Source organism: Adiantum capillus-veneris, chromosome 11 (assembly GCF_014529385.1).
Source record: "Adiantum capillus-veneris isolate H3 chromosome 11, ASM1452938v2, whole genome shotgun sequence".
Taxonomy (NCBI): domain Eukaryota; kingdom Viridiplantae; phylum Streptophyta; class Polypodiopsida; order Polypodiales; family Pteridaceae; genus Adiantum; species Adiantum capillus-veneris.
In genome coordinates this window covers 160,488,715-160,507,705 of record NC_140941.1, presented here as the reverse complement: position 1 = coordinate 160,507,705, position 18,991 = coordinate 160,488,715, and positions in this window count along the sequence as shown.

The following is an 18,991-nucleotide window of genomic DNA, read 5'->3' as shown; positions in this document are numbered from 1 at the left end:
AGCAAAGCAATCGTTTCCAAACAAGCCTAGCAAGAAACCATTTCCAAACAAGCGGAGCAAAGCAATCATTTCCAAATGAATGAGGTATGTTATGGATTCTCTTTTTTTTAATTTATAGTTTATGTGTGTGTGTGTGTGTGTGTGTGGTGGTGTGTGTGTAGTAGAAAACAAAAGGGAAAGAGAGGGAAGGTGCTTTGTTTTGTGCTGACCTCTTTCTTTGTAGCGCGGTTGATCTTCGGCTAGGTTGAGCTTCCAAAGACGATGGCAGAAAAACCCCTTCGATGAAACCCCCTTCGATGTTGTGCTTCCAAAGAAGATGGTAGATACTTGGACGAAACCCCCTTCGACGACACTTGGGAAGCTCGGAGAAGGAGAGAGAAGGAAGGGAGAGGGGGAAGGGACAGGGGGGGGGGGGGAAGCTTGGAGAATAAGAGAGAGGGAAGGGAGAGGGGGGGTGGGGGAGGAGATGGGAGGAGGGGGAAGCTTGGGAGCAATAGCGGAGAGCAAGAACGCAGAGTATGCAGCAAAAACGCGGCATACTCTGCCTTCTTGCCTATTTTTGGCGCCAGGCATTACCGCGGATATTACCACGTCCATTATCGCGACTGGTCATTTCAAACAGATACATGCAAATCCGAGGTTGCGGGGGGGAGAAGGGGGGGGGGGGGAACAAACCACCCCCTCTACCCTTAGCTATACATTATTTCATTTTTTAGCCTTTTGAGTTTTTTAATGAAGATTTTTAATTTTTTATGGATACTTTGTTTTGTAGTACTTTTAAATGTTTATTAATTGTATTTTTTAAGTTCTCTTTTAGTTAAAGACAATTTTAGCAGTCATTGTCATTTATTCCCATTGACCAGAACTTTATGTAATTTGTTAATGGAATAAGGGCTTTTATAATTATTATTTTTTTGGACACGTGACTAAATAAACAACATTTTGCGTGTGGAGGACATCAACTGGGATGATCGTGGTCCCCTTGGAGGCCCTGAGCGCGATTGTTGGTTCAAGGAAAACCTCCCTTGTCCTTGCGCCAAGTGCAAAAGGGCAATCCCTCACTTGAGGTGCATTGCTTTGGAGCACGTGGAGAACGAAGAACTTTGGCATCTTCGAAAAAGCACTCGGAGAGATGATAGCACAACTCACCCGTCGCTTGAGGAGGCTCCCCGTTGGTCTGTGTTTGGTGGTGGTGCACCGGAGCACAAGGCCGAACGGCAGAGACAAGAGCAACTGGGCAATTTGGGTGCACCACATGGTGATCCTCTCATTGGCTCTACTTTGGCAGCTCGTATGGCATCTCTATCGCACTTTGAGGCAGAGGATGAGCAAATGTTTGACATGTGTGATGAGTAACTAGCTCACGAACACGACGTATGCGAAGAGGATTGCCATCCCTACACTAAAGGGGCTGCAAAAACGGAGGATAGATTGATGACGAGTGCCCAAACACCTCTTTACGACGGTACATGCTACTCGGTGCTCCGAGCATCGTTGGAAGTCCTCAACTTGCAAGAAAAATTTGGTTGGAGTAATGCAAGTGTTGATGCACTACTTTTGTGAGTATGGAATGTGGCTTTTATATACTCTCCACTCGCTTTATAGTTCCGTCTTCTAGGAATTATACTAATACGTATGTTTGTTGTAGTTTGATGAAAAAAATGTTTCCAAAAGATCACCACATGTCTCCAGATCTTCGACGAGCTAGATAGTAAGACACTGCAATTGGAATGGAGTATGAGCGCATCCATACGTGCTTCATTGATTGCATGATATACCGCAATGAGCATGCACATGCTACCTCATGTCCCGTGTGCGGGGAGGCACGATACAAGACATGAGTGAGCGGGGCGCACCTACCTTGCAAGGTATTGATACATTTTCCATTAATTCCTCACATCCAACACATGTTTAAAAGCAGGTCTACCGTGGAGCTTCTTGCATGGCATGCGAACCATCACTCAAATGATGGAATGATGTGTGTCCCTGCCAATTCACCTGCATGGAGGCACATTGAAACTCAATGGCTAGAGTTTGGGTTGGAGCCTCAACACTTGAGGCCTTGGTTAGCAAGTGATGGTGTCAACCCTTCGGCACTAAGTGTAATTTATGGAGTACTTGGCCTGTGGTGATCGTCAACTACAATATTCCACCATGGGAGACAACCAAGAAGGGCAATATACTTCTTTCCTTGCTTGTGCCAGGAAAGTACAAAGTGTCAAATGTTTACATTTACCTCAAGCCCCTCATCAAGGAGTTGGAGGAGTTATGGAGAGGCATTCCTATTGTCGATGTCTCACTTGCAAAGGGGGGGAGAGAGGCCATTGTGAGGGGATTCCTTATGTGGATTATGCACGACTATCCTGGGCTTGGAGAGATTTCTGGTAACCCCCTTTCCTCGATCTCTCTCTCTCCCTGTTTCCCTCTCTCCCTTTAGTTCACTCATCTCTCTAACCATATGATATGTATGCAGGGTTGTCCACATCGGGGCACAATGCATGTCCTACTTGCAGGCCATCGTTGGTGATGGAGAGGCCCGATTCCTTGCGCAAGCTAATCTATCCAAACCACCATTGTTTCTTACCTCAAGGGCATAACAAGCACAAAGCTCCAACAAATGGGAAGACTCCTCTAAAGCTCACGATGGCAGATTGGGCAACCATTTGGGAAGAACACCACAACAACAATCCGGTTCTGTGTACTCCACCAAAAGGTACGTCAAGGTATTCCATATTTTGAAAGCTTCCATATTGGAAGGACTTAAAAATACAACACCTCTTGGATCCCATGCACATATCAAGAATGTAGCCCAAACACTATGGGACCACATTATTGGCAAGAAGGACTCTTTGGGTGCGAAAAAGGATTTGAGGGTTTTAAAACGTCTTCCCCCTCTACTACTCCACGCCGTGCCCCAAATGGAAAGATTGTGCTTCTTTAAGCACCATGGACGCTAGCCAAAGAAGAATTAGGCAAGGTGAAGGGTACCATTGCCTCTATTCACACACCAACAGGATACATGAGGTCGCTAAAGGGAGCTTTCACAAAAGCGAAGAAGGGTGGAAGCGTTCAAAATTATGGGTTGAAGTCCCATGATTGGCACAAGATACTTCAGGTAGTCTTCATACTCCCTATTCTATCTATAGTTTGTGTGTGTGACTATCACTCACTTTCCCTTTCCCTGATTAACATATTGTAGTTCATTCTACCGGTGAGTATGTGTATATGTTCAAGAGGAATTTGTTTACATATCAGAGTATTTGTCACAAGTTGATCCTTCAATGCTTTGCATGTGGTCAGACGAGGAAGATGCAAGGATGACTTCACACTTGCCAAGTGAAAAGGGAAAACTACTTAACATGGATATGAATCTATCCCTAGTGGTCAATAACTTTTGTATTCTCAATGCAAAGATTATGACCAAGTGGGTGGCCTTGTGGACAGTGGCAAAGGCAAGGTGTTTGCAAGAGAGGGAAGCATGGAAATAAGCACATGGAGGAAGGAGGGAACCCCCAGTGCCTAGACACCTTGCATGTTTCGCAAATCTCATTAGTGTAGAGTGGATTCATGAGAGAATGACCGATGAAAAAGTGCGTGGAGAAGACATCACCAGCAAAGAATGGGAGTATGCACGAGGCTGTGTACCAAAGGTAAAGTACTCATATACCTAAACCATATTGTAATTCTATTTCTTGAAATTATCATTATTATGTATTTGATAAATTAATATATTTTTCTATTTTATAGTGCCTTTCCTTTAACTCTATGTGGTCAAAGGGTCGTCAATTTCGTACACGCCACATTGAGGAGCGTAGAACCACCATGGATTGTGCCATCATGGGCAACTTTGACACAGACAATGATGAAGCCAGGTGCTACAGAACTATTGAAAGGATACTAAAGTTTAATTTTAGGAAATGTGTCTAGACGACATGAGAATGGCCTCTACATGGTGGACTCTAGTGTGCATCACACAAGGAGGTATGACAGTTTAGTTTTACCGCGCAATTGTGAGCAGGTGAGTGACATGTACATTTTCTATTCTTATTTGCTTGTAGCATTAGTTATGCCAATGTTATTCACTTTGAGCTTCTATTTTATAGGTCATCTATATCCCAGCAATCCACCAACCAAAACTTTAGTTCGTAATTCCCGTAACACCTCGGGGGAGAGCCCATTTTTCCACTAATGAAGTAGAGACTATCGTCAACCCTCTTTCACCTCTGACTTTGGATGAGGTGGAAATAGAGGAGAGGGAGGTCGATGAATCAAGTCCAGCGGCGGCAGCAAGTCTTAGCAAGGATGATTGTCACGATGATGAAGATGATGAGATGGAGGATGACTAACTCGGAGATGATGAAGGCAATGCATCCACAAATGACCATTCTGTTTCTCTCTTTATTGATTTAGGAGCCATGGGCTTGGAATCGGATGATGCCTCATGTAGAGATCTTTTGAAGGATGATTCATAAACATTTTGCAATTATGAAGTTTTTTGGTCGTGTAATCCATTCATCTCTCTCTCCGCCCTCTTCCTCTCTTTAGATTTGAGAATATGCTCAATTATGTTAATCAATTGACTGTGATTATTTTAGTTGTAACTAAGTGTAATCTTATATCCCCCCCTCCTCCTCCCCTCCCCCCCCCCCCCATTCTCTCTCTCTCTCTCTCTCTCTCTCTCTCTCTCTCTCTCTCTCTCTCTCTCTCTCTCTCTCTTCTTTTTTAAATTTGAAATTTTTATATAATATTCTTTAATTTCTATTGAGAGGAGGGAAACACCGAAATTTGAAAGGGGGGAGGGAGGGGGGTGGGGTTAAGCCAGAATTTGAAAGTTAGGCACTAAATTTGGGTGTCGTATATAACAGCGGTAATCTACGCGGTAATAACAGGGTAATATACGCGGAAATATTTTAAACACAAAAAACCGCCTGCCCTCCTCTCTCTTATTTATACTTGAATTTACACCTTCTCTCTACAAAATATGGTAAAACAGCGCGGTAAACACTTAGAGATTTTCAAAGTGCATCTTGTGTATGGCTCCATAATGTAAATATTGATCAAGCATAGAGAACTCTCTATTCAATCTAAATCGATCAATCCCACACCCTCTCTGTTTTCCCAATAATGCATTGCATGCTCAAGTGCGGGACGCATGTCTAACCTCACCATCCTATCTTATTACAGTATTAGCAAGAACCACAATTAAATTGTCAATCCATGGGACGAAGCTGACTCGACTAGTGCATAGAGGCTACAAGAGGTTGTCAATCTCTTGGAAAACAACTAACAACTCGCATCTAACTCAAGCTACACTCAAGTGACTGAAATCACAAAAGCCAATCACTCATCGGCAAACAAATCACATCCGTTACAGCATCAAATGGTATCCAAACGTAACAAAACTTCTAGGAAATGTTTATAAGACCTAAGCACACATGCTAATGGTCTCAAACCCCACTTTAGGTCAAGTTCCAAAATCGCGATTATTAACAGCAATGGACTTTTGACCTAGTCGTTTTTGACTTAGAATGCATCTAAATGCTTAGCAATGATGCCCCAATACCCCGCCTATGCTTAGTTTTTTATTTGAAAGTGTAAATTCCTAGTTATGATGAAATTAGGCCGCGGATCGGTGATGCCAAAAGCTACGAAATACCGTGATGTGTTTACGTCAATGCGTAGAGCTCTTACCTGCGGTTGCAATGCAACAAATGCGACTGCAATGTGACAACCGGAGAGGGACTAGGAAGCGTGGGAACGAGAGGAGTGAGCGTCGTTGGCTCACGCTGTGTATTTCATTATGCAAAACTTGATAATAACTTACAAAAATTGACTTTTTTACCTTAGCCAAGGTTTTTGATGGTCAAAACTAATAATCTCGGAGTTCTACCAAAGATGGGTAATGACAGGTTGATACAATCTGGAAGCTTGTAGCCCCGACTCATTAATTACAAATTTTATCCAAGAAAATAGGAGTTACAATATTCTCGATTTATCAAAATAATAAGTGTTTTACAATGAGAACTCCGAAAAATGGTATCCGTGTTAGCTTGCTGCTAACATTCCCCCCCTCCTTGCCTGTGTTGTCCCTTGACATAGCTTTATGGGCTGAAGTAGTCTTTGGGCTGGCGGCCACCGAGGCGGTCTTTAAACGCATTCAGTGCCTTTTGGTATCTGATCTTCCTTTCTTTATCTGGCACTTGTAAAAACTACATAGTTACTCTATTCTTTAGCTCCACTTCTGAGTAGCCTACAAATCTTGAGGTCAGATTGCTGATCACTGGCGCAAATATCTTCATTCACCAAGTGAAGAATCCCGTGTAGAACTCTTTCTCAATGCCAGCATATTGTGTGAAGGTAGAAACATGCATCTGCTGGCGTAGAAGCCATAGAGGACTTCTTCAGAAGGTTGGCCACTGAGATCATAGCACAAACCTTTATTACCCTCGAGGAATGACATCCAAGGGGTGCCTGCTTGCTCTCGCTCATTGAACACTTTGATGCATGTTGTTACCATATACATGTGGTAGTGATGTGTGTGAACACACTAGGACCGCCGGGGCATTTTTTCCCTCTTTAGGAGGTTTTTTCCCCCGTGCATTATATATACGCCCATCACTCTAGGGCTATCTATCTTTCCATTGCACACTAAGTAACACACTCTCTATTGTTTTCCTTGAGCTTCCTTCGTCTTCTCCAAGATGTGTGTGTTTCTCTGCAACCCTAATTCCAACAATTGGTATCAGAGCAGATCACTTCCTACCGGGCTTAGTCGCCGGCTGCTCCAGCACACGCTTGCTCACTTTCTCTGATTTCAGTGAGCTTTGGCAAGTGTTCGTAGGTTAACAAATATTTTGGGCGAGCTCATAGAGCTCGATCTGCTCAAAATTTTGATTTGGGCTCATTTCGGCCTCCGTTTCCACTACAGGCAGTACTGCACAGGCTATTTCGTCATTTTGTGCAAAATTTTTGTCAGTGCTGTTTTCTTCATAACAGGTGCCTTATAGTCTTCTACGGTTTGTGCTATATAGAACAGGTTGTTCCCTCTCCGTTTCTCCTATTTTCGGGCAGTTTTCACATCAGGTGCAGCATTTACCATGGCTGACAACAACAACACAGATGTGTTCAAGATGTTTGCTGCTGAGGACAGGTTGGATGGGTACAACTACCCTATATGGGCTTATATGATGCAACATGTTCTTGTGTCAAAGGGTGTCTGGAACATTGTGCAGGGCATTGATGTACGTCCTGGTTCTGAGGATGTAGGCGATGTTGAGGATGTTGCAGGTCTTGTTGCAAGGATTGCAGCTGTTAGAGTTGTTTTGCCTACGGCATAACAAGCTCATTGGGACGTTAAGGATGTGCAGGCTCATGCATTGATTGCGTTGTCTGTGAACCGCACCATTGTTCCTCACATCCGTTCAGCAAAATCTGCAAAACAGGCTTGGGATATTCTAGCAAGTCTTTATGCAAGCCGCAATGAGGCTAAAATTGCTTTGCTGCGTAAAGAGCTTGAGTCAAAGATTATGCATGAGGAAGATGATATGGACACTTTCCTTGCTAGTGTGAAGGATATCAATGAGCAAATTATTTCTGCAGGTGAAGTTATTTCAAACAGTTCCCTTGTGCAGACTGTTGTTGATGCCTTACCAGATTCTTACGAGACTTTTGCTAGTACTTGGAGACTTATGACCCAAGGAAATCCAAAAGTTGTCAAGTTTGATGCATTATGCACATTGCTGTTGCAAGAGTCACTTTCTAAAAAAAACAGGACTAAACAGCGTGCAGTTGAATAGACTTTTATTGCTTCTCAAAGAAAGGGTAGTAACAGCAATGAAGCCACTTCTTATGGTTCTGCTGCGAGTGGCAAAAATTATGTTCCTAATGCTTTTGCTCGCAGCAATTCGTCTGGAAATTCTAGTGATAAGGGCAAAAAGAAGATGCGTTGCCATTATTGTAAAGCCAATGATCACTTGATCAAGTCGTGTTCTAAGTTGAAGGCCAAAGAGGCTAAGAATAAAGAGGGTGGTTCCACTGCAAATGCTGGTTCCACTACAAATGCAACCATTGTTGAGTCTTCTATGAAAGGAGACTGTGTTGCTGATGTTGATGCAGAATGGGCTTTTAGCGCAGAGTGCACTTACAATCCTATTGTCCATGATGCATGCTTGTCCGTTTGCTGCAGATTCACATGTGTGGTATTTCAACAGTCGTACTACAAAGCACATTACCTCACATCGTGAATTGTTTACCTCTCTCGAGTCTGTCCCTCATGGAAATTCAATCACTTGTGCCAACAACGCCTCTTATCAAGTTCAGGGAGTTGGAAAGATTGTGCTCACTGCTGCTAATGGCAGTTCCTTCACACTTGTTGATGCATTTTATGTACCTAGGATCAAGAAGAATCTCTTATTTGTTTCCGCACTTGCTAGACTTGGACTTGTAGTCAAATTTGTGGATGACAGATGTATAGTTCATGATCTTAGTTTTGGTGATGAAATTGTTGCATCTGGGCTTTTGTGCCGTGGGCTGTATAAGCTCACTTTGTATGACAAGTGTGGACAAAATTTTGCAAATGATGTTGCAGATTCAAGGTCTATTTTAGATGCAAAACTTTGGCATGCAGGTTTTGGTCATCTGAATTTTTCCAGTTTGCTGCGTTTGCAGAAATCTGATATGGTTGCTTCTTTGCCACCTCTTGAAGCACCTGTCAAACATGTTTGTGAAGGCTTTATTTTGGGTAAGATGCAGCGTTCTAAATTTCCAAAGGATGGTTCAGTTCGGGCCACATGCAGGTTGCAGCTTGTGCATGTTTGTGGGCCCATGCAAACTCCGTCCTTGGGCAATTACCTGTACTTCGTGACTTTTATTGATGATTACTCCAGGCATGCATGGGTATTTCCACTTAAAGCGAAGTCCGAAGTTTTTATGTGCTTCAAACAATTTTTATTTCTGCTTAAAGCGAAGTCCGAAGTTTTTATGTGCTTCAAACAATTTCTGGCTATGGCTGAAAATGTCTCGAAATGTGCTATGGGCACCCTCCGTTCGAATCGAGGGGGGGAGTATATGTCTCATGAATTTAATGCATTTTTGGCTAGTCGTGGGATAAAACACCAATGTACAGTGCCTTATACACCTCAGCAAAATGGTGTTGCTGAGAGGAAAAACAGGTCACTGACGGAAATGGCACGATGTATGGTCAAAAGTCAAGCTTTGCCGCATTCTTTTTGTCTTGAGGCCATCATGTGTGCCACTTATGTACTTAACATGTGTCCTACGAAAGCTTTGCAGTCTATTACTCCATATGAAGCATGGCATGATAGAAAGCCTTCTATTGAGCACATGCATGTTTTTGGCTGTTTGGCATATGCTTTGGTGCCACAAGTGCAACACAGAAAATTGGATGATAAGGCTGTCAAATGTATTTTTGTTGGTTATAGTGCTGAAAGCAAAGGTTAAACGTTGTATCATCCGCAAACAAAACGTATTCTGGTTTCTCGGGATGTAGTGTTTGTGGAAGATTCTGTTAAACCCTTGTTGTCATGTACTAGAGACAGTAATGTAAGCTCACAGGACATTTATAACAATTTTTTTCCTCTTTTCAGTGGTGGAAATACGAATGTAAGTTCCAATGAGGCAAATGTACAGCCTATGGGGGTTTCTGAAAATGTTTTAGATCAGCCTATTACTGATGCAGATGTACAAGATGTACTTGATGAGGAAAGGGCTGAAAATGAGCAGGCTAGAGGTATGCCAAAATGGCTGGTGCACACTTTGAGTGACAGTAAATTGGATGCACCTTTGTCTAGTCGTACTCATTCAGGCTCTCACCATGCATCTTATGCATCAGATTGTTATGCTTTGGCTATGTCTAGCTTACATGATGTTGAGGAGCCTCTGTCTTTTGATGAAGCACAGAATTCAAAAAATTGGATGGCTGCCATGCAATCAGAATATGATGCACTTATAGAAAATGACACATGGAGTTTATGTGATTTGCCTCTGGCAAAAAGGCCATTGGTACAAAGTGGGTTTACAAGTTGAAACGCAAGCCGGATGGTGAGATCGATCGCCATAAGGCTCGACTTGTTGTAAAAGGTTATGCACAGCAAAAAGGTTATGCTCCCACTTGTCGTATGACTACTGTACATTTTCTATGTGCATTGGCAGCTCATTTTAGCTGGGATGTACATCAATCAGACATTGTTACTGTTTTTTTGAATGGTGACATATTTGAGGAAGTTTATGTAACACAGCCTCGCGGTTGTGTCATAAAAGGACAAGAGGACAAAGTGTGCACATGTAAGAAGGCTTTGTATGGGTTGAAGAAATCTCCTCGTTCTTGGTATGAGAAAGCTGACACTCATTTGGTTAAACGAGGCTTTCGTAACAGTCCAACAGAAAGCACATTGTATGTAAAGCGTGAGGGTGATGTACTTCTCATTGTGGTTCTTTATGTTGATGATTTGCTGATCACTGGACCAAATGAGAGACATATTGCTGAATTTAAGGCTGATTTGAATGCTACTTTCAAGATGAAGGATTTGGGGCTGTTGCATCATTACTTGGGTATACAGTTTAAGCAGTGTGATGGTGGTATTGCCTTGTGTCAGAAAAGTTACATAGATACATTGCTATGTAAGTTTGGACTTGAGGATTGCAAACCTATTGCAACTCCCATGGAAACAGGTTTGAAGTTGCGTCTACATGATGCTGGCAATCTTGCTGATGTCACTCTTTACCAAACAGCTATTGACCGCCTCATTTATGTATGCAACACGAGGCCGGATATTCAGTTTGCAGTCTCACAGGTCAGCAGATTTATGCATAGCCCAGGGTCTAAGCATTGGCAAGCTGTCAAGAGGATTTTTCGCTACCTTAGTGGCACTTTACATCTTGGCTTGTTTTATCCCCAGGGGGGATCATTGCCGCCAGACTTACATGCTTTTTCGGACTCAGATTGGGCTGGTTGTTTTGACATGCGAGTGTCCACAAGTGGTTTTTGTTTCATGCTTGGCAGTTCATGTATATCATGGTTGAGAAAGAAGCAACCTACTGTGGCCACTTTTGGGTTGTAAGGCTGAGTACAGGGCAGTCTTCACAGCTATTGTTGAGTGTGTATGGCTCAGTCGCCTTATGGCTGATTTGGGTGTTGGACAGGACACCGCCAACACTATCTACACTGACAGTCAGAGCGCATTAGCAGTTGCAAGGAACCCAGTTTTTCATGCTCGCACAAAGCACATTGAGTTGCATTACCACTATGTCAGGGAGAGGCTCTCAGCAGGAGAGATCAGCTTGGCTTATGTGCCAACACAGGACAACCTTGCATATCTTTTCACAAAGGCATTGTCTCATGAGAAGCTTGAAGCTTTCCGCAAAGCTTTGGTCTTACTCCCCTTTGTGGACCGATCCTGTCCTCAGGGCATGGCACTTCCCTTTACTCATGTGCCAGCTCTCGTTCACTGCATCACTCCAAGGGGGATTTGTTACCATATGCATGTGGTAGTGATGTGTGTGAACACACTAGGACCGCCAGGGCATTTTTTCCCTCTTTAGGAGGTTTTTTCCGTTGTGCATTATATATACGCCCATCACTCTAGGGCTATCTATCTTTCCCTTGCACACTAAGTAACACACTCTATATTGTGTGCCTTGAGCTTCCTTCGTCTTCTCCAAGCTATGTGTGTTTCTCTGCAACCCTAATTCCAACACATGTGAGCAGCATTCGGTAGATCTTATATAGCATAGCACATGTCAAATCTGGTAGACTTTTAAAGAATGACATGGCACCCTGTAGTGTTTTCACCATGTATTCTTCAGCCGATGGTCGCTTTGCTAGAGCAGGCAATTTGGGGTAGTTTAGCCAAGTTGGCCGCTTCTTGAGTAGTGCCTCGTGTGCTATCCAGGTCCTTACTCTTGGTACAAGATAGAAAGTTGGATATTTTTGCAGGGCTACAGGTGCTCTCGTGAACAAAATCAAGTATCTTGGGTTTTTGTTCAGCCAGCTCAACCTCCACTTCGCGTGGTCTTTATTTGCGCCTTGACTTGCATGTCTGTGTAAAGCCTGTCTTTTACCTATAGCAACTCAACTTTTATCAGAGTGTAGGGTAGGGATTGTTGGTGCCATTGCATATTGATTTGAGTTGTGTAATGTTGACGGAGTGAAGAACTCTCAACTCCTAATCCATCATTGCTTTCCACTACTCATCTACCTCTTGTGTAATCTATTCTTTTAGTGCATATTCTTCAGCCTTTGAGAGATGGACCATGGGCACTGTGTCTTCTTCTATAATGGTTACCTGAAAATGTTCCTCACCACTCAACTCTATTGTGGACTGTGTCTCCATTTCAGAAAATGATACTGAGGGGATCTCTATCTGAGGCTGCTCCGAAGTGACTACCTCTTCTTGAGTTTCTGGCCTTCCCTCCCTCAGTAGAGCTGGCTGACTCATTTGAGTTCCACTATCTCCTCTATCAATTCATCTTCTCTTTAGACCCACATCAAGGTCAAGTCTCTACGTTGAGATTGCTCTAACTTCAACTCCAGCTCGAGGTCTTTATTTTTCTTTTCTAGTGCCTTGTAGACCTCGTCTGTTCCCTTGATCGAGGTGACGGCTAGATTTTCTCGGATTTGCCGCAAGAATATCGCCTGATCATTGATTCTTTGTTGTGAGTATTGTAGAGAGGCATTAGCTACATCTAGCTGTACCTGGATTTTTTGAGCTGAGAGGGTGGTAGTTAGAAGCTCATTTGTAACTTTGGTCATCTTATCCTCCTTGGATTTGCACACGTTTGACAGTTTGTAAGCAGCTCACCCAGATCTTCCATTTCTTTTTGTTGCTTATCTCTAGCGAGTTGATCTTGTTTAGCTTCTTCTCTCAACTCCTGCACTTGCCTGAAGACCGGTGATGACATTAACTCTGTCGTCGAACTCCCCTTAGAGTGCGTCGATCACCATCTCTAACTCTTTGGCCCTTGTGCTACGGCCAAGTGGTGCTGAGAAAAGTCTTTCAGTCATCTCCTGCATTTGCTTAGCATATTTGTTAACTTGCAGGATGACTTTGTCATTCGATTGCCATTCTTCATGTCGTGCCAACTGGGTTGATGTTTCTGCAGCCTCTTGTGTTTCTTTTGGCTATGTCAGGACGGCTGGCTGTTGTTGTTCTTGTAGCCGTGGCTCTTCTTTTTTCGTGGAGGTAGAGGGTGGTTCCTCTACCTTTTGCTCCTTTGGCTACTCAAACTGTGTGGTGTCCTCTTCTGTTGCAGGACTTGCTGCCTTTTTTCTCTCTAGCTCTTTCTCTGTTTGTTGCTCTTGTGTAGCAGTAGCCTCTTGTGCAGATTCTTCTACTTCTTTTGATTCAGATTCTGTCTCTTTGGTGGGCTCAGCTTCTTTAGTTGGTTCATTTGTGGTGTCTTTAACTGCCGGTGATGGTGGTGGGCTCGGCATGGATTCATCTTGGTGTTCAGAGACAGGAGAAGAGATGCAGGGAGACACATCACCTTGGGCATGTTGTGCTTCTCCTTGTGCAGTGGTCTCCCCTGCTCTCTTTTGATCTTCTTTTTCTTTTGCCTTCCTTGCCGCTTCTTCAGCTTCCTTTAGCTTTAAAGCTTCTGCTTCTTGGTACAGACGTTCTAGTGCTTCATCGGGCTCTTCAGCCTCTTTCTTGGTGTGATGCTTAGTCCTTGGTTCCTTAAGTCCACTAGGCACCCATTTTTCCAGTTCCTTTCCTTGTGCTTGTCGACTGCATTGGTATGCGTGTTTTTCTCTTTCAAACTGGGCTTGCTTTTGCACCGGCTCTTCTTGGTGTGCTGCCACAACTTTTCTCTTTATTTCCTCCCTTCGTGCTAGCTTTACTTCATTATCAGAGATTTCACTGATGTGCCTTTACGGCAAGCTTTTAGCCGATTCTTCATCTGATTTATAGGATCTCTTGGCCAATCTTGTAGCTCAAGGAGATGGTTGAGCTGAAAGTATCCAAGTGTTTTGGTCTGGGGCAGGTGGTAGGTTGCCGGCCATGCCAATGGCATGGTATGCAATCCTTGTCAATACCTCTGGTGCACCTAGGTAAGTAATCTTTCCTTCTTTCTTTGTTCCTTTCAGAGTGGTCAAGACATATTGTGCGTGGTCCATAGATTGCCTGGTTGTTGACTTGAGGACTTGCATGAAAGTGGTGGCAAGCGCATGATTTGGCGTGGTATACCTTGGTGGCCTTTTAGACACGAAGTGGAAGTGTTGGTGGTATAACCTGGCTGGATCTTCCACTTGCTTGTGAATTAGGTCTACAAAGGTGGCTGCGGCTGTTTCTTTGGTGAAAGTACCTACCATTTTCCTATCCCTTGTCCTCATTGTCATTCCTTCTGTGGGCAGTGTGAGTGCTTTTGACACTATTTTCTTGGTTATTACCACTTCAACTTTATTCCCCTAAGGGTCAAAAATCTGTGCAGTTCCATCTTCTTTGATCGTGGATAAAAGCTTGTAAGATTTTTGGAAATCCACACCGCACGGCTCCTGTTCATAGAAATCTCTGAGTCGTAGCCTGCGGTTGGCTTCTTTGGTCTCAGGCTTCGCGGTGACATCATACACTTCTTTTGGTAGGAGTTGCAACTCTAGCTGATATCCCTCCTCACTCTTGAATCTACTGGTGAACATTGTGGTGTGATGCTCTTCTAGCTGTTCTTTTGAAAGATAGGTTTCCTTGGTGGTTTTGACTGAATATGGATCCAGTTGGTATGCGGGTAGCTCCTACAACTTTTCTTTCTGGTTGAGCTTCTTCTTGGTCCTCTCTGTTGCTTGCATGGCTCTTGTGCAGTGAATGGAGTGTCAAAGTTAGCAGATTTGACAGATTTTTCTCTCAAATATTCTTTAGTTTGAAATGTTGACAATTTTGGTCCAATTTGCTTTAAATCAATTTTTGAAGAAGCATAGATGTATAAAAACATGCAAGGAACAAAATTGTAAAGTCCAAACAAAATTTTGCAACCAAAGTAAATAATCGTGATTATTTATAGCTGAGTATTTTTTTCAACATTTTGCAAACTTGGCATCACAGGCTTGAAGTATATACCAAATACATACTCTGAGTGAATTATGGGCTCATTCTGGGATGCATAGGGTGAAAATGGTACCAAATTTTGGCTTTAGGTCTCTGAAACAGTAGTATAATGGAAATTTGAGATTCTGAGCTCCAATTGGTTCAAACTTGGCTAGTGGGCTTAACACATCATGTACTTTGGATGTATGATGGCAAAATCTCAAAATTCCTCCATTTTGGCTAAAAAGTAAATAATCACGATTATTAACATTTCTACCAAAATCAACATTTTTTGGTACAATCTGGTTCTATGCATTGTATAGACCCTGTGTATGTGATATGAGGTGATTTGGATAAAGAAATGTGGTCCGTAACCCAAAAATTGGCTTGCAAAGACTTCTTTGCCTTTTCTGGCAATTTTCCAAGTTACAGGTGCTCATTTTGGCTCATACTTGATTTTTGGCATGTAATAGGTGTGTACAGATGATAGGTAAGGTGATGATACAATTTCCAAGCAAAAATAGTGCAAAAGTAAATAATCGTGATTACTTACAACAGTCACAAATTTTTTGCAAAACTTGAAAATTTTGACCTAAACACATTCTATACACCTAAAACAAGTCCTAAATTGAAATTGGTCAAGTTTGGTCTTGCCGGCATCACTTTGTGCTTTGTCAACTCTAAAATCACCGATTTCTGTGACTACATTGCCTGTTGAGTTGGTCAGTCAATTTTGAGGCTTTGGAGTCCGCAACATAGTCATGAAGTAACTCATCCAATTCTAGCTCATTTACAGTCCGTTTGACCTCGTATGTTGAATTTGACGCTTTGTAGCCTTTGAGCCGTTTTCTTCTTTTCGAAGGATTTGCTTGATTGATTTCACTAAACCAATCATATACATTGTATATGAACCTCGTAGGCAAGCTGTCTGTGGAGTCAGATCAAAATTCTGGCATCTGCCCAAAACCTAGTTTTTCTACAAGGGACCCCCTCGACCCCTATCGAATGGTCAAGTGATGATATAGAAAGGTTCTATTATGTTAGGGCATGCTACAGTTCAAATCCCATCTGATTCAGTCGAGCTGACAGGCCGCTATGGTCAGTTTTTGGTCGTAGGTCTTCATGCACTACTCGGTTTCTAGGGTTTTTTCTAGGGGTTTAGACTAGCTACCGGCCTGACAAAATGGATCATTGATGAGTAAAGAAATTACCCCTCATGTCTCGTGTGAGACGGTGCTAACAATGGGCAACTGTACACTTCGAAAAAGACGCGCGAAAGAGGTCAAAAAGCTCTCTTTGCAAAGGCCACAAGTGGAAATGAGGTGGTTTTAGCCCACCTTGGATATCTATACCCGGACTTCCCGAACCCATTTTTCCCAAATTTCCTCGTTAGTCCTACTAGGCCATGAAATCTATGTTAGACTCAAAAATTTCCTTGATCAGATTCCCATAGCTCATTCTGCAAGAATTTTGCAAACGTAGGTCTGGCCGCCTAATTTAGGGTTCCTGCTTCCATCTTCTGATTTCATTGAAATTTTTTGTGCTTGTCCTCCTTGTCCTTCTGATCACCATCATGTCTTCCGTTTTTCCATATGAACCTCTTTGCTATTTATTATTAATTTTTGACCTGTTTATTGAAAAAATCAAGGAAAATAACAAAATGCTCTAGAAAAGTAAAGTGAAAATCGAATAATCAGAAATATCCATTGAAAAACACAGCTTTATTGTTTTTTTGTTGGATTTGTCTATTTTTAAGTCTCAATATCAATAAAAATGATGAAAAAATAACCAAAAAAGATTATTTTTTGATAATTTTTTGATAGTATATACACTATTTACACTCATCGGGAAGATATTATCAGTGAACTTTTCCTTGATGATGAACTATAAGGGTATTATTAGGTAATTTTGCAAAAATCACATGTTAACATCGAACTTTTTTCTCCCTCTTCAAACATTGCCCTTAATTACTTAGTGCCCTTCCACCCCTCCTAGATGGAGTACTCTGGGATGACTGTGTGCATGGGTTGAACAATCGTGTCTATGCATAGCCGTGGTTGGCTCTATCATGCTTTGAAGATCAATGCAATTCAAAACACTATGCCATGCAAGAGCTGGTCTTGAGTAATTAACTCAAGGGTTTCTGATATGGAGGCTTTCTTATGCTGTCTTCCAAAGAGAAAATCTTGTAGCTTGTGTGCTCTCTATTTATTATACCATCAGGATGCTTCAGCACGCTGATTTCTCTGAGCTGTTGGTAGCACTTTTGACTGTTGTCGAGCTTTTTCTCGCCATTGGTAGCTTGGTTTGCTTGGTGCTGTATGGTGTGGTGGAGTCTTTTGAGACTTAACTCACCATTGCTTGATTGGTTTTATGGTTTGTGGAGAAGATAAGTGCTCCTTTTTCTTCCAAATCCATTTCAAGTTAGGTTCCTTGCTCAGAGATGCTCATCTCTGTGTTTTTACCCTTAGAATCTTCTTTTGTTTTGTCGGTGAAGTTTTGAACAACCAGATTTGAATTGGCTTGTCATAAAATCTAATATCTAATATCTAACCAACCCAAATGATTTTCTCATATTAAATTGATCACTTAATGTGGGAGAATAAACGGGAAAAAGTGTTAAGATATAGACATGTGCTTATAGATCTATCTCAACACGGGGCCAATAGTAAAGGGGGCCAAATGAGAGATGGTCTATCAAAGAGAAAGGCTAACAAATGGAGCATAAGACCTTAGGGTTAGCTTCATTGAAGACCTCCAATAATGTCTGTAAAAGGCCTTTGACCTTAGGTAAAAGCTAGGGTTGAGCTTGAGGCGCGGGAACCCGACCCAGCTCGAGGTGCTTGTCTTGCTTGTCATGCTTGATGACTAAGGTGCTTGAGGTGCTTGATGATTGAGGTGCTTGAGATGCTTGAGGTGCTTAATTATTGAGTTGCTTGAGGTGCTTGACATGCTTGAGATGCTAGGGTTGCACTTGAGTGAGAACCCAGCCCAAGCTTAAAGTGCTTATGAGCCAAGCTTGTGGTGGGAACTGGCCCTATGCATGAGGGGCTTGAGGTGTCAAAAAGTCAAATATTCAATCCCTACAAGGAGGGGGCGAGCCCTACATGAGGGAGGATGAGAGAGAACACCCACACACTCACACTAGGCATGCATGGTACAAAGAAAGCAAACGGACACTTGTCAAGTTCCTCCTCATGTTGCCCTCATGGTGTGCCTGAAGCCTATTGGTTGGCAACCCAAGGGGTCCAATAATAATTTAGGAGATTTAATTAATTGATTTAGCATTTATCTAGACCTCTCTCTCAAAGGGGAAAGGGGGACACTTGTCTCAAGGCTACCCTTGTTGCTTGTAATGCCTCCTGCTTGTGTGATTGGCTAGGCCTGGAGGGGTCCAATGAGCTTCAAGCATGAGCTACAAGGGGGGGTCGACCCAAGCAAGCTAGGGGGTTGCTTAGGGGGTATACTCACCCACACACACTCACAAACATTCTCATTGTGTACTATGCAAAGTGCAAGAGCTCCCTCTCCTTCTCCAAGAAAGTAGAGGTTGAGATCCTACACCAACACTCTTGGATATGGAGTGCAAATCCAACCAAGAGCCATGCTTCAATGCTTAAGATTTCCATCTCCTTCTTCTTCATTACTATGCTATTATGTATGCTAGCAACAAGAGTTATGATAAGTGAGGAACTAATTCTTTCTCGTACGAAATGTTTCTTCTTCCTCTTCCCTACCCTCATTCTCTCCTAGCTCTCTCCACCTTCGAAGGTGTTTGAGGTCTTGGGACTGAGGCTTGGGATAGTTAAAGCTTTCTTCAAGTTTATGTTATGTTTGTGATGCATGAAGCTTTCCATCTTCATTGCATCACCTAGGTCACAAGGAACACAAAGATTGTATTGTAGCAAATCTCTCTTAATGGGAGAAATCATAATACAAATGCCTATTGGAGGGGG